The 13,872-nt window shown below is 35.9% G+C and overlaps 1 protein-coding gene across 2 annotated transcripts in view; it reads right to left on the bottom strand.

Moving 5' to 3' along the window:
- LOC127866665 (uncharacterized) overlaps positions 1 to 13,872 on the bottom strand; it is a 164,845-nt gene that overhangs the window by 9,393 nt on the left and 141,580 nt on the right. The gene's annotated exons all lie outside the window — the stretch shown is intronic.

Here is a 13,872-nt window from a genome sequence, read left to right as displayed (position 1 = left end):
TTATATATATTCATAACACCAATGGTAGTTTACTAAACGCCATCTGAGAAGAAACAGTACTGTTTTGCAATGTGTTTGCTGCAAATGCTTCCAAATGATTTTGTGAAATGATATGTGTCGTTTAATAATTGATTATAACAACATTATTTTCTTTCCTCTGAATGGCAGAGGCTATTCATAAAATGTCAATTGATAATTGATAGCTGATAACTTAAAAATACCACTATCACTGACACTTGGCAGTTTTAGAAATACACATTGGTTAGGAAAATTGCTTTTGCAAAGCGCATGGTAAACGGGCCTTCCATACTTAAGACCAATTTGAACACTAAATACATGTATACAAAATAGTGATTCAAGTGGAGATTTGACAGCAATAATCGTTAAATCAATGCATCATATTGTAAATGAGTATAAATCTCTCACATGTCGCACTCATCCAAGTACAATGACTTACTTATTTTCAAATTTTTAATGTTTACTTGTCGAACGCAGTTTTGTTTTCTCAAGCGGAACGGAAGTAAAAATGGTTTGGCATGAAGTCTACACCACACTCAAAACATATTTCACAACAGCATAGTGAAATGAAATGTAACCTAGACTTAAGAATTATTATAAAGCAAATGCCTGTATTCACATCAATAACAAGTGTACTGGGTTTCAATCAGATCATCTATGGTTCTACGTTGTCATTAAAAGAGGGACCCTATATTTTTGATAATTGGCCAATGGTAGTGCCGAGTTATTTAAGTTGGATTGAAAAGGGATCAAGAGCGACTGAAAGCGCAATATCTCATACCATAACATTCATTTCATTGGTCCATGCACATGATTTTTCTAACTTTTTTGGTGAAATCAAATATTTTCTTCTTAATATATGTGACTTGTTCGTCAACATTAGACCTATCTGGTTTCGATATGGGTGTGAGTCCTACTTACACCCCCTGATAATCGTCCGCAATATCACTTTTAGGATGAGAATCTATTGAAGCAGATTGTTTACATCTAAAAGTCCACATATAGAACACGCAACCTTGATATGACCATTTGTCGAAGGTTTTAGTATTTCACGTAAATACAAGCTGCCATTTCGTACTAAAACCCTTATCGTGTTACTAGTGTTCGTAAACTATGAATGAGCGTATTGTGGTGAATTCACACATACACATTGAAAACAATTATGTCCTTTGTGTAAAAAGATTGGTCTGGCTACTATTCATTTAACTGCATGAATATATAGAAAGCTAACTTCAATTTAATGTTTTTATGTATCTTTTCACCATCTATTTTTATCGCCGAAGAAGGCCTACCTCTACCAACATTTTATCATGTTATTTTATTGTTAAATATGTAGCATTTCAATTTTAAATGTGAACATGAGTACTCTTCGCGCTTGTTCAAATAGCTATTTCTTTTTGCTATAATAATCGAAAGAGCAGTTGAGACAAAATATTTATTTTAATGAGGTTTAAGGCTTATACCAACTGATTTTCAAACTAAATAATTGATTTACTGAACAGACTCGATTTGAAACAAAGATTCAATCAACGAGTTTAAATATCAAACGTTTTTAAACGAACATTATTACTTAAATTTATCAATATTCATTAATATTTTGTATTTCTTTTGTTTTTCAACGCCAAGACAGGACCATTGGAAACAAGAGCTGTCAAAGGACAGCGCGCTCGACTATTCGAGTGCTTGACAGTATAACGTAAGCCATCATGGGGAAATTGTTCATATTCAATAATTTATTAGACGATCTTTCAAAAATAAAAACAGGAAAAAAAAACGCACTAAGTGATCCCGGGGGTTCTTGGGTGCGATGGTTGGACGGTATTTCAAAAATAAAATAATAAAAATAAATATTTGTGTCTTTTAACCGTTTCAAAAAAATAATTTTGGGGTGGGGGTGGGGGGGGGGGTATAGTGTGAGGGTGTGGTGGTCATTTGTGAGATGATCTTAAAAAATAAAAAATAAAAAATCGGGGGGGGGAGGGGGGGGAGGGCACAGGGGATGGTTTGGGTGGAGTCTTTTGTGGTACATTGTATGTCAGGTAAGAGTAGTTTTGTCAAAGTATCAATCAAATCTAATCATAAATAAAGAAGTTATGGCAATTTTAGAAAAATTTAATAATTTTACCTTGAGAGTCAAGGTCATTCAAAGGTCAAGGTAAAATTCAACTTGCCAGGTACAGTAACCTCATGATAGCATGAATGTATTTGAAGTTTGAAAGCAATAGCCTTGATACTTTAGAAGAAAAGTGGATCGAAACACAAAATTTAACCATATATTCAAAGTTACTAAGTCAAAAAAGGGCCATAATTCCGTAAAAATGACAACCAGAGTTATGCAACTTGTCCATTTTCTGTCCCCTTATGATAGTTTGCGAGTGTTCCAAGTATGAAAGCAATATCTATGATACTTTAGGGGTAAAGTGGACCAAAACACAAAACTTAACCAAATTTTCAATTTTCTAAGTATAAAGGGCCCATAATTCCGCCCAAATGCCAGTCACAGTTACATAACTTTGCCTGCACAGTCCCCTTATGATAGTTAATAAGTGTTGCAAGTATGAAAGCAATAGCTTTGATACTGTAGGAATAAAGTGGACCTAAACACAAAACTTAACCAAATTTTCAATTTTCTAAGTATAAAAAGGGCACATAATTCTGTCAAAATGCCAGTCAGAGTTACATAACTGTGCCTGCACAGTCCCCTTATGATAGTTAGTAAGTGTTGCAAGTATGAAAGCAAAAGCTTTGATACTTAAGGAATAAAATGGACCTAAACACAAAACTTAACCAAAATTTTCAATTTTCTAAGTATAAAAAGGGCACATAATTCTGTCAAAATGCACGCCAGAGTTATCTAACTTTGCCTGCCCAGTCCCCTCATGATAGTAAGTAAGTGTACCAAGTTTGAATGCAATAGCATTGATACTTTCTGAGAAAAGTGGACCTAAACGCAAAACTTAACCGGACGCCGACGCCAAGGTGATGACAATAGCTCATTTTTTTTTTCAAAAAATAGATGAGCTAATAAGATTCAAATGCATATTTCTGGAGTTATATAGTTCAAGTGACGACCGAAAATAATAAACTTGTTTTTAAGTGGTAAATTGAGATTTAGAGAATTGAATATACAACGAATCATGTGGATCAACACGACTGTGTTCAATTGAACTTATAGCAGGACTCTAGATAAGAGAGGCAATGGGTCTTAAAGCGGCCAATACACCTAAAAAAAATCCTTTGTCATTGGTGCTCATTAGAATCACATCATGCAGACGATACTAATGCATAGCCACACAATTTAAGAGATTGGAAAACTCCCTTGTATTGAGCTCTACTTATAGGAAGCACTTCCCTTTCCATTTCATTAACATATTCCAAAGGGATAAGAACATGTTTCGGTAATTCCTTTTTAATTTACGTCAGAACATACATTTTTATTTATTGCCTGCTTACTATAGCAGTATTCCAGGATGAATTCTGCATTTCTGATTCACTGAATAGAGTGTGTTATATCTGGTAAAAAGTGTCGAGTTATCTGGAATCGAAGTGCCATTGTTTTTGAGATGATCTGTAAAAAAGTGTCCATGAAAATTTGGCATCCGACTCTTAAAATATTTGAATTTCCTCAAATACGTTATTAAACTAAAATTAAACATGTTGTAACATTAATGGACATATTGATCTTTTATTTTGATTAGTTGGCACGGTCTTGATTTATTTCCAAGTATTTTTATTTTGTTGAAATACGTACTGATAATTGATATTCATGACGATTATTGATGAAATTTTATCTCTTTTTTCATAATCCACTGTTTTTTTTCCACGACTTTCTTGCTCCGCAATACGAAGTACTATACCATTAATCGACCAAACAATGTTACGTGTCTGAAAACCAAATGAACAGAACATAAATGCAAAAAAGCTGAAGAACTCAACTCTCGCCCGTGTTTTTTGTTGTTATCTGTTATCGAAGTGCCATCTGTTATCAAAGTATCCGCATACCCGGCTTGAGTGACATATAACAAAAAACTTTTTAGTAACAAGCAAATTCGTTGAACTGATATCCCCCGCCAATATGCTTCTGGACACTCCTACCAAGTTTCAATGAAATCGCCAAAGCACTTTCAAGATGTGGCTCCGGATGCACAAAAAGCATTTTTTCAAGATACCAAGGGCCATAACTCTGTTATTAACAGATGGTGTACAATGCCATTTGGCGTGCATCGTCTTTTTATCCATATATATACTCATACCAAGTTTCAATGAAATCTGCCAAATCACTTACAAGATATTGCTCCAGACGGACGGACAGAATGACGGACGGATTGACAACACCAAAACAATATCCCTCCACCTATGACGGGGATAATAACAAGGGCTGTTTGTAAAACATGCATGCCCCCATATAGGCTCTCAGTTGTAGTGACAGCCATTTTGTAAATATGTTTTTTGTCACTGTGACCTTGACCTTTGACCTAGTGACCTGAAAATCAATAGGGGTCATCTGCCAGTCATGATCAATGTACCTATCAAGTTTCATGATCCTAGCCATAAGCTTCCTTGAGTTATCATCGGGAAACCATTTTTACTATTTCGGGTCACTGCGACCTTGACCTTTGACCTAGTGACCTGAAAATCAATAGGGGTCATCTGCCAGTCATGATCAATGTACCTATCAAGTTTCATGATCCTAGGCATAAGCGTTCTTGAGTTATCATCCGGAAACCATTTTACTATTTCGGGTCACCGTGACCTTGACCTTTGATCTAGTGACCTCAAAATCAATAGGGGTCATCTGCGAGTCATGATCAATGTACCTATCAAGTTTCATGATCCTAGGCATAAGCGTTCTTGAGTTATCATCCGGAAACCATTTTACTATTTCTGGTCACCGTGACCTTGACCTTTGACCTAGTGACCTGAAAATCATTAGGGGTCATCTGCTAGTCATGATCAATCTACCTATCAAGTTTCATGATCCTAGGCATAAGCGTTCTTGAATTATCATCCGGAAACCATTTTACTATTTCGGGTCACCTTGACCTTTGACCTAGTGACTTGAAAATCAATAGGGGTCATCTGCGAGTCATGATCAATGTACCTATGAAGTTTCATGATCCTAGGCCTAAGCGTTCTTGAGTTATCATCCGGAAACCACCTGGTGGACGGACCGACCGTCAGACCGACCGACATGTGCAAAGAAATATACCCCCTCTTCTTCGAAGAGGGGCATAATAAATATCTACAAGACTTTTGTCTTGTTTATAAAAACGATGAAATAAAACAAACGTTATACTATTTTTATAAATAATTAAGTAAATTAAAAGAAATATTTCCGTAAAATGCACATCAGAAAATGACTATCAACATCACATGACTAGAAGTAGAACATGCACAATAAATTTATATAGTATAATTTTTATAAGTACAGTTCCTGACAAACATTATTTAAACATTAATTGTCCACCACAAAGGTGTATTTTAAGTCAGTTAACCAGCAATATTATGCAGAAAGATCAACATCTCAGCTTTTTTGGGGTTGCATTCAAGACCACGAGTTTGTTCCCTAATCAAGGGACATAAAGTGATATTTAACCAGGCTATTTCTATGTGTTAATTGGTAAAGTGTTTTCTAAGTTTCTGGTCTGCTGCTCATGTCCTTTTCTTGAACACTGCATACATGTATATTGCAAAATCAATCGAATGTTTGTTTGACCAAATGACTTCAATGCTACAAACTCTTTCCCCACACCTTTTCTAAAAATGCACAGCATTTGCATACGAAGACACACTGTGGCATTTGATTTAATATATATATATATATTATTTTAAAAATACAATAAGTCACTTATTGATTTCTAATAAAACTGGAGCTTTGTCACAGACATGACGTATACCCACACATGCTGCATTGACACAGAATATTTTGCATGCAACAAGAGAAGCTAATTTACGCAAATTTTAAGAATTATTATGCCATTATCATTTTTGGCCATTTTGACCTTTGAACTCTTGAATTATTTTGAATGACACGCCGTCCAATGACTGTGAACAAAATTAATGTACAGAGTCATTTTAAAATCTCACAATGAATGACATAGTTATGGCCCAAACAAGCTCATTTATTGCCATGTTTGACCTTAGAGATATTGACGTAATTCTTTTGCATGACACACCGTCAAATTATGGTGAACAAATGTCATACATGCCAGATGTCCCGATCTCGGCGGGACAGTCCCGCTTTTGGGCCCTTTGTCCCGGCGTCCCGATATGAGACGATTTGTCCCGACATTCATAAAAAACGATGTAAGGTCTATAGGTTCCCAATAAAATTCGCTATGCAAGCTCTGTTTCGCTAACACTTACCACCGTTAATCCCTTTATTGCCCCCAATTAACAATCCGATTCTACTTCTCGTGTGTACCAGTGTTGTTTATGACACCTTATCAGCGATTTATCGGCTAATTATTGATTTTATCAGGCATTCACACCATGGTGGTCTTCAAGACAGTGGTCGCTTATTGCTATCGATAGTTGTATTATAATGAAATAAATGTTGAAAATTTGTTTTTTTTAGTCTTTGTTTGAAACGGTTTACAAAACAATTGTCTTGTAAAATTATTTCTACGTCATTAATGAGTCTTTTACATTCAATGTTAAGTTCCAAAATAGCGGGATAATCCGAATGTGCAATATACCAAAATCGCAACAAACAGTCCAATAAGTGATACCCATCCTGTCTAGTGTAATTGGGTGTAATTGTAATACAAGAGGGCCATGATGGCCCTGAATCGCTCACCTGACTCATTAAGATCAGATGAAAACTATGACCTCTATTGTCTACACAATGTTTTTCTATGATTTGACCTAGTGACCTAGTTCCTGACTCTAGATGACCCAAATACAATCCCAATCCAGATTTCATCAAGATAAACATTCTGACCACAGTTCATAAATATTGGATGAAAACTGTGACCTCTATTGTTAACACAAGGTTTTTCTATTTATTTGACCTAGATTTTTACCCCAGATGACCCAAATACAATCCCACCCAGATTTCATCAAGAATTCTGACCAAATTTCATAAAGGTTGGATGAAAACTGTGATCTCTAATGTCTACACAAGGTTTTTCTATTATTTGACCTAGTGACCTAGTTTTTGACCCCAGATGATCCAAATAAAATCCCAACCCAGATTTCATCAAGATAAACATTCTGACCAAATTTCATAAAGATTGGATGAAAACTGTGACCTCTATGGTCTACAGAAGGTTGTTCTATTATTTGACCTAGTGACCTTGTTTTTGACCCCAGATGACCCAAATACAATCCCAAACCGGATTTCATCAAGATAAACATTTTGACCAAATTTCATCAAGATTGGATGCAAACTGTGACCTCTACTGTCTACACAAACAAGTTGACGGACGGACGCACGGACACACGCAGGCACGCACAACGGACGCCGGACATCACACAATCACATAAGCTCACTGTGTCACTTCATGACAGGTGACCTAAAAATATGTGTCGGAGATAAACATGAACAGTTGTGGTTAAAATCCCATAGAAACAAGGGCTGTTTGTAAAACATGCATGCCCCCCTATATGGGCTATAAGTTGTAGTAGCAGCCATTGTGTGAATACGTTTTTTGTCACTGTGAATGGTGGTGGTGGTGGTGGTGTAGTAGTAGTAGTAGTAGTAGTAGTAGAAGTAGTAGTAGTAGTAGTAGTAGTAGTAGTAATAGTAGTTGTAGTAGTAGGAGTAGTAGTAGTAGTAGTAGTAGTAGAAGTAGTAGTAGTAGTAGTAGTAGTAGAAGTAGTAGTAGTAGTAGTAGTAGAAGTAGTAGTAGTAGTAGTAGTAGTAGTAGTTGTAGTAGTGGTAGTAGTAGTAGTAGTAGTATTAGTAATGGTAAAAGTAGTAATAGTGGTGGTGGTGGTGGTGGTGGTGGTGGTGGTGGTGGTGGTGGTGGTGATGGTAGTAGTACTAGTAGTAGTCGTACTAGTAGTAGTAGTAGAAGTAGTAGAAGTAGTAGTAGTAGTAGTAGTAGTAGTAGTAGTAGTAGTAGTAGTAGTAGTGGTAGTAGTGGTAGTAGTAGTAGAAGAAGTAGTAGTAGTAGTAGTAGAAGTTGTAGTAGTAATAGTAGTAGTAGTAGTAGTAGAAGTAGTAGTAGTAGTAGCAGTACTAGTAGCAGTAGCAGTAGCAGAAGCAGTAGCAGCATTACAAGACCAATACTTAAGAATGATCAAATGGGAAAAGGTAACCTAGCACTGGCAGTAAATATGGGGCTCATTTACAGGTCAGATTTGGAATCTCTGCTGTAAAATGATATTTTGAATGAATTAAAGGGAGGCAAATCTGTAATAAAAAGAACATGCATAAACCGTAGTTGTTTCCCTTGTTTGAACCATGCTAAATCCTTACAAGTTTGGAAAGAATTGGATGAAAAATTTGGACTTTATTGCATAAACACCATTTTCTCAATTCAAGGGGAGGTAATTCTGTACTTCATGGACCAATAATGCTCATTTTTTGTAGGGTTCGTGTCCTCATTGATATAAAGACACTGTGCAAATTTGGAAAGGATCGGACAAAAAATGTGGAAGATTTTTGAAAGTTTTTACAAAATAGGCAAAAACGAATAAACATGCAAAGTTCAACGAGCTCCTGCGGCCATGTTTTTTGATGAATCAAATTTCTTTGAACAACTTTTTCAGGGGAGCCTTCAAAGGTCATCCCTGTGAAATTTTTTGAAAATCTGATGAGCGGTTTCTGACAAGAAGATTTTTTAAGGTTTTTACCATATATGGTCATGGCGGCCATCTTGGTTATGTGATCAAATTTTTTTTAACAATTCTTTTGTCCCATGACCTAGGGATGCTCCACATGAAATTTAGTTGAAATTGGCTCAATGGTTTAGTAGAAGAAGATGTTTACAAATTGTTTACAGACAGACAGACGGACGGACGCCGGACGCTGAGTGATCACAATAGCTCACCCCGAGCTATCGCTCAGGGGAGCTAAAAAACAACGAGGTGCTATGCATGACAGTTTGACCCTACTCCAATTAAGCTAAAAACAACGAGGTGCTATGCATGACAGTTTGACCCTACTCCAATTAAGTGGTGACAATTGACAAGTAACAAAATGCGCATAGATACATGCTTAAAAAAACATCGCAGCAAACAGTTAAAGTGGTCTTGTGTTATTGTAATAGTTTACTGTAACCCGTACTTTCAGTGTACTGGATAGCCTCTCCTGTGTTAATGTTTGCCATTGAAAGTAATATAATGAGTATTGTTGTCGTAATGTTCCATATTTTGTACTCTAAAAAGATGATTATTATCTTCGTTGTTTGCTATTGTCTTATTTAATAAAACTGTTATTGTTACGTTTTAGATTTCATGCTTCATATCAGATGTTTTATGTCTTGAATAAAAGTATCAAGAGTTTTTGTTAGTACTATAATGACTACAGTAAAGGTGGAATGAGAGATCGTTTTAGGTGACCTGCTTTTTGGTCAAATGTCCCGACAATTTTTTATGGAATGTCCCGCTTTGGACCTAAAAAATTCAAGCATGTATGACAAATGTATCGAGTAATTTTTAAATCTCACAATGAATGACATAGTTATGGCACGGACAAGATCGTTTATGGCCATTTTTTACCTTTGAACTCGATGTGTGATCTTGACCATGGAGGTATCGACGTAATTCTTTCGCATGACACACTGTCCAATGATTGTTAACGACTGTACCAAGTAATTTTAAAATCTCACAATGAATGACATATTTATGGCCCAGACAAGATCATTTATGGCCATTTTTTACCTTTGAACTCAAAGTGTAACATTGACGTTGCAGATATCGATGTAATTATTTCGCATGACACACCGTCCGATGATGGTGAACAAATGTGCCAAATGATTTTAAAATCTCACAAAGAAGGACATAGTTATGGCTTGGACAAGCTCATTTTTGGCCTGTTTTGACCTTGAACCCAAAGTGTGACCTTGACCTTGGAGATATCTACACAGTTCTTTCACATGACACACTGTCCAATGATGGTGAACAAATGTGTAAAATGATTTTAAAATCTAACAATGAACAACATAGTTATGGCCTGGACAAGCTCCATTATGGCCATTTTTGACCTTTGCACTAAAAGTGTGACCTTGATCTTGGAGATATTGACCTAATTCTTTCGCATGACACACCGTCCAATGATGGTGAACAAATGTGCCAAATGATTCAAAATTCTCACAATAAATGACAAAGTTATTGCCCGGACAAGCTCATTGATTTATGGCCATTTTTGACCTTTGAACTGAAAGTGTTACCTTGATGTTGCAGATATCGACGTAATTCTTTCGCATGACACACCGTTCAATTATGATGAACAAATGATTTTAAAATCTCATACTGAACGACACAGTTATGGCCCGGACAAGCTCATTTATGGCCATTTTTGACCTTTGAACTCAAAGTTTTACCTTGACATTGGAGATATAGACGTACTTCTTTCGCATTAAAAACCGTCCAATGATGGTGAACAAATGTGCAAAATGATTTTAAAATTTCACAATAAACGACATAGTTATGACCCTGACAAGCTCATTTATGTCCATTTTTGACCTTTGAACTCAAAGTGTGACCTTGACCTTGGAGATATCGAAGTAATTCTTTCGCATGAAACACCGTCTATTGACAGTAAACAAATGTGCCAAATGATTTTAAAGTCTCACAATAAATGACAAAGTAATGGCCTGGACAAGCTCATTTATGGGAAACTCCAAGTGTGACCTTGACCTTGGAGATATCAACATACTTGAAGTATTCTTTCGCATGACACACCGTCCAATGATGGTGAACAAATACACCAAGTCATTTTAAAATCTAAATATAAATGACATATTTATGGTCCGGACAAACTTTCGGTTTAATACTCACTAAGTGACCCCCTGAGGAGATATCAAAGTAATTCTTTCGCATGAAACACCGTCTATTGACAGTAAACAAATGTGCCAAATGATTTTAAAGTCTCACAATAAATGACAAAGTAATGGCCCTGACAAGCTCATTTATGGGAAACTCCAAGTGTGACCTTGACCTTGGAGATATCAACATACTTGAAGTATTCTTTCGCATGACACACCGTCCAATGATGGTGAACAAATATACCAAGTCATTTTAAAATCTAAATATAAATGACATATTTATGGTCCGGACAAACTTTCGGTTTAATACTCACTAAGTGACTCCCTGACTTAGTTTTTGACCCGGCATGACCCATATTCAAACTTGACCTAGACATTATCTAGATACATCTTTTGACCAAGTTTGGTGGAGATCGGATGAAATTTTGGGACAGACCGACAGACTGACAGGTGACTCCTATATAGCCCCAATTACCAATGGTAATAGGGTTATAACAAGAATATCAGTGCAACTGATGGATGCTCCCCGATGATGCACTTTGTCAATCTATGTGTTAATTGTGTGGAAAATTATTATTATTCAAGGGGCCATAACTCCTTGAAAACTCACTGGAGTGGAACAATATGACATATTTAGGTATGCTCAACATGAAGGATACTGCATAGTTTCATAAACTTTGGATAATAAGTTCCTGTGATCTATCACAGAAACATCAAATTCTTTATACATGTATTGTCATAAAAAAAAATCATAAAAAAAAATCTATCATTATCCTCGGTGATCTTGACCTTGACCCCAGTGCCCTCAAATCTCATCGAAAGGTAGAGGTCCATGCAAGGTAACTACATGCCAAATATGTAAGAGATCTGTAAAATATTGAAGGCGCTATGATAAACTGTAACAAAAGTGTGACGGAAGGAACGAAGGAAGTAAGGACAAACTGGCAACTATCCCAAACCAAAATGAATGCTTGTGGCAAGCTCGCCGCAAGCTTGCGGCAAGCTGAGACGCCGCAAGCTTGCGAAGCTAAATTTTAATTTGTACAAGCTTGCAGCAAGCTTGCGCAAGCTTTTAAGTATTTTAATACAAAATTCTGCAAGCTTGTGCAAGCTTGCGCAAGCTTTTTTGGATGCAAGCTTGCGCAAGCTTTTTAGTAACTGTTGGACTTAAAAAAAATTCAAAGTATAGTGCATGTCAGCTGAAAATGAGTAAAAATTTCAAAGTACAAAAATATATAAAAAGTTAACAAAAATCATTATTTCAAGGAAGCTGATTTTTTCCCCAGCATATTGGGATTCAAATTTAATGGCATAAAACACAGAATCTTAATAATCAGGTAAACATTTTTTTCAGCCTAGCTGTTTAACATGACATAAATTTTGACCTTTCATGACATTCTCAGAAGCCAATCAAATTTAAAATAAATTTCCCGCCAGTATGTCTGAATGAATAAAATCAAACAATCTCTTGGCAAATTCCAGAAAATACCCCCTGAAACATTGACCTTCGAAATGAATAGGCATTCTGTGATACGATTTCCAAATGATCTCTTTGCAAAGGCTTAATTGGCCAGTGTTTCTCGCTGTGTAAATCAACAAATAGGTCAACATCGTCTGGTAAAGTTGAAAATAGGACTTGCATGCAAGGCTATGTTTCCATATTTAACAAGCTAATTCGTTGAATTGATATCCCTTGCCAATATGCTTCTGGACACAAAAGTGTTATATTTGACACTGGCAGCTAAAAAAGCATTTTTTTACGAATAAAGGGCCATAACTCAGTTAATAACAGATGGTGTACAATGCCATTTGGCATGCATTATCCTCATATTTATATATATACTTATACCAAGTTTCAATTAAATGCACCAAAGCACTTCCAAGATATGGCTCCGGACACAAAAGTGTCGGACGAATGGAAAGACAGACGGACAGACAACGGCAAATCAATATCCCTCTGCCAATGGTGGGGGATAATAATAACCACCATATTGTATGCGACAAAAATAAAAATATATGTAAAAACAAGTGATGTGTTTGTGAAAAACACTATGTCCCCTTTTGAGCGCTTTTGACCTATATCTTTAACCTGGAAGGATGACCTTGACCTTTTTCCACTCAAAATTGCAGCTCCATGTGATACACATGCATGCCAAATATCAAGTTACTATCTTCAATATTGCAATAGTTATGGCCAAATGTTAAAGTTTGTACAAATCAACAAACCAACAAACCAACAGACAGGGCAAAAACAATACATGTATGTCCCCCAGTATAGACTGGGGGACATAAACATTGTTATTGCTGATATTTCAATTCACCTTTAATTTATCTTATTTTTGCTAATTTTGCTCTTCTTTAATTATTATTTCATTAAAGTTTTATAAATAACAAGATTTGGTGGTTTTCATCCTTTTAAATGTTTCACACAATAATATTTTAATTATATTTTTATGTTATCAAAATGAATCAAGTTTCTACGCATGATAAACTATAATAGAAATGTATAGTAGTTTAAATTTCTAAAACCCATATTCCCAGTCTCAAACTCCATGAAATGATACATAAATGACAATGTTTAATTTAAAAATTAAACGAGACTTACCTTGGTTAAGTCGATGTTTGAATGTAATTCTATGAGTCATAGACTCACTGGAGGGATTAAATGAGATTGTGCGGCGCATGCGCAGATCAGGCTTTAAAGAAATTTTGTCATTATAATCCATAAGCAAGTCGTGGTTCTATAAATCTAACGACTAAGTGTACAACTTGCTGTTCTAAAAAACCTTTACCAAATATGTGTGGGGAGGGGGGGGGGGGCGGCATTTAATCCCTCCAGTGAGTCTATGACTCATAGAATTACATTCAAACATCGACTTAACCAAGGTAAGTCTCGTTTAATTTTTAAATTCTATTT

This window comes from Dreissena polymorpha, chromosome 2, assembly GCF_020536995.1.
Source record: "Dreissena polymorpha isolate Duluth1 chromosome 2, UMN_Dpol_1.0, whole genome shotgun sequence".
NCBI lineage: Eukaryota > Metazoa > Mollusca > Bivalvia > Myida > Dreissenidae > Dreissena > Dreissena polymorpha.
The sequence above is the reverse complement of the archived record's forward strand: the minus strand, read 5'-3'. Positions and strand labels throughout refer to the sequence as shown.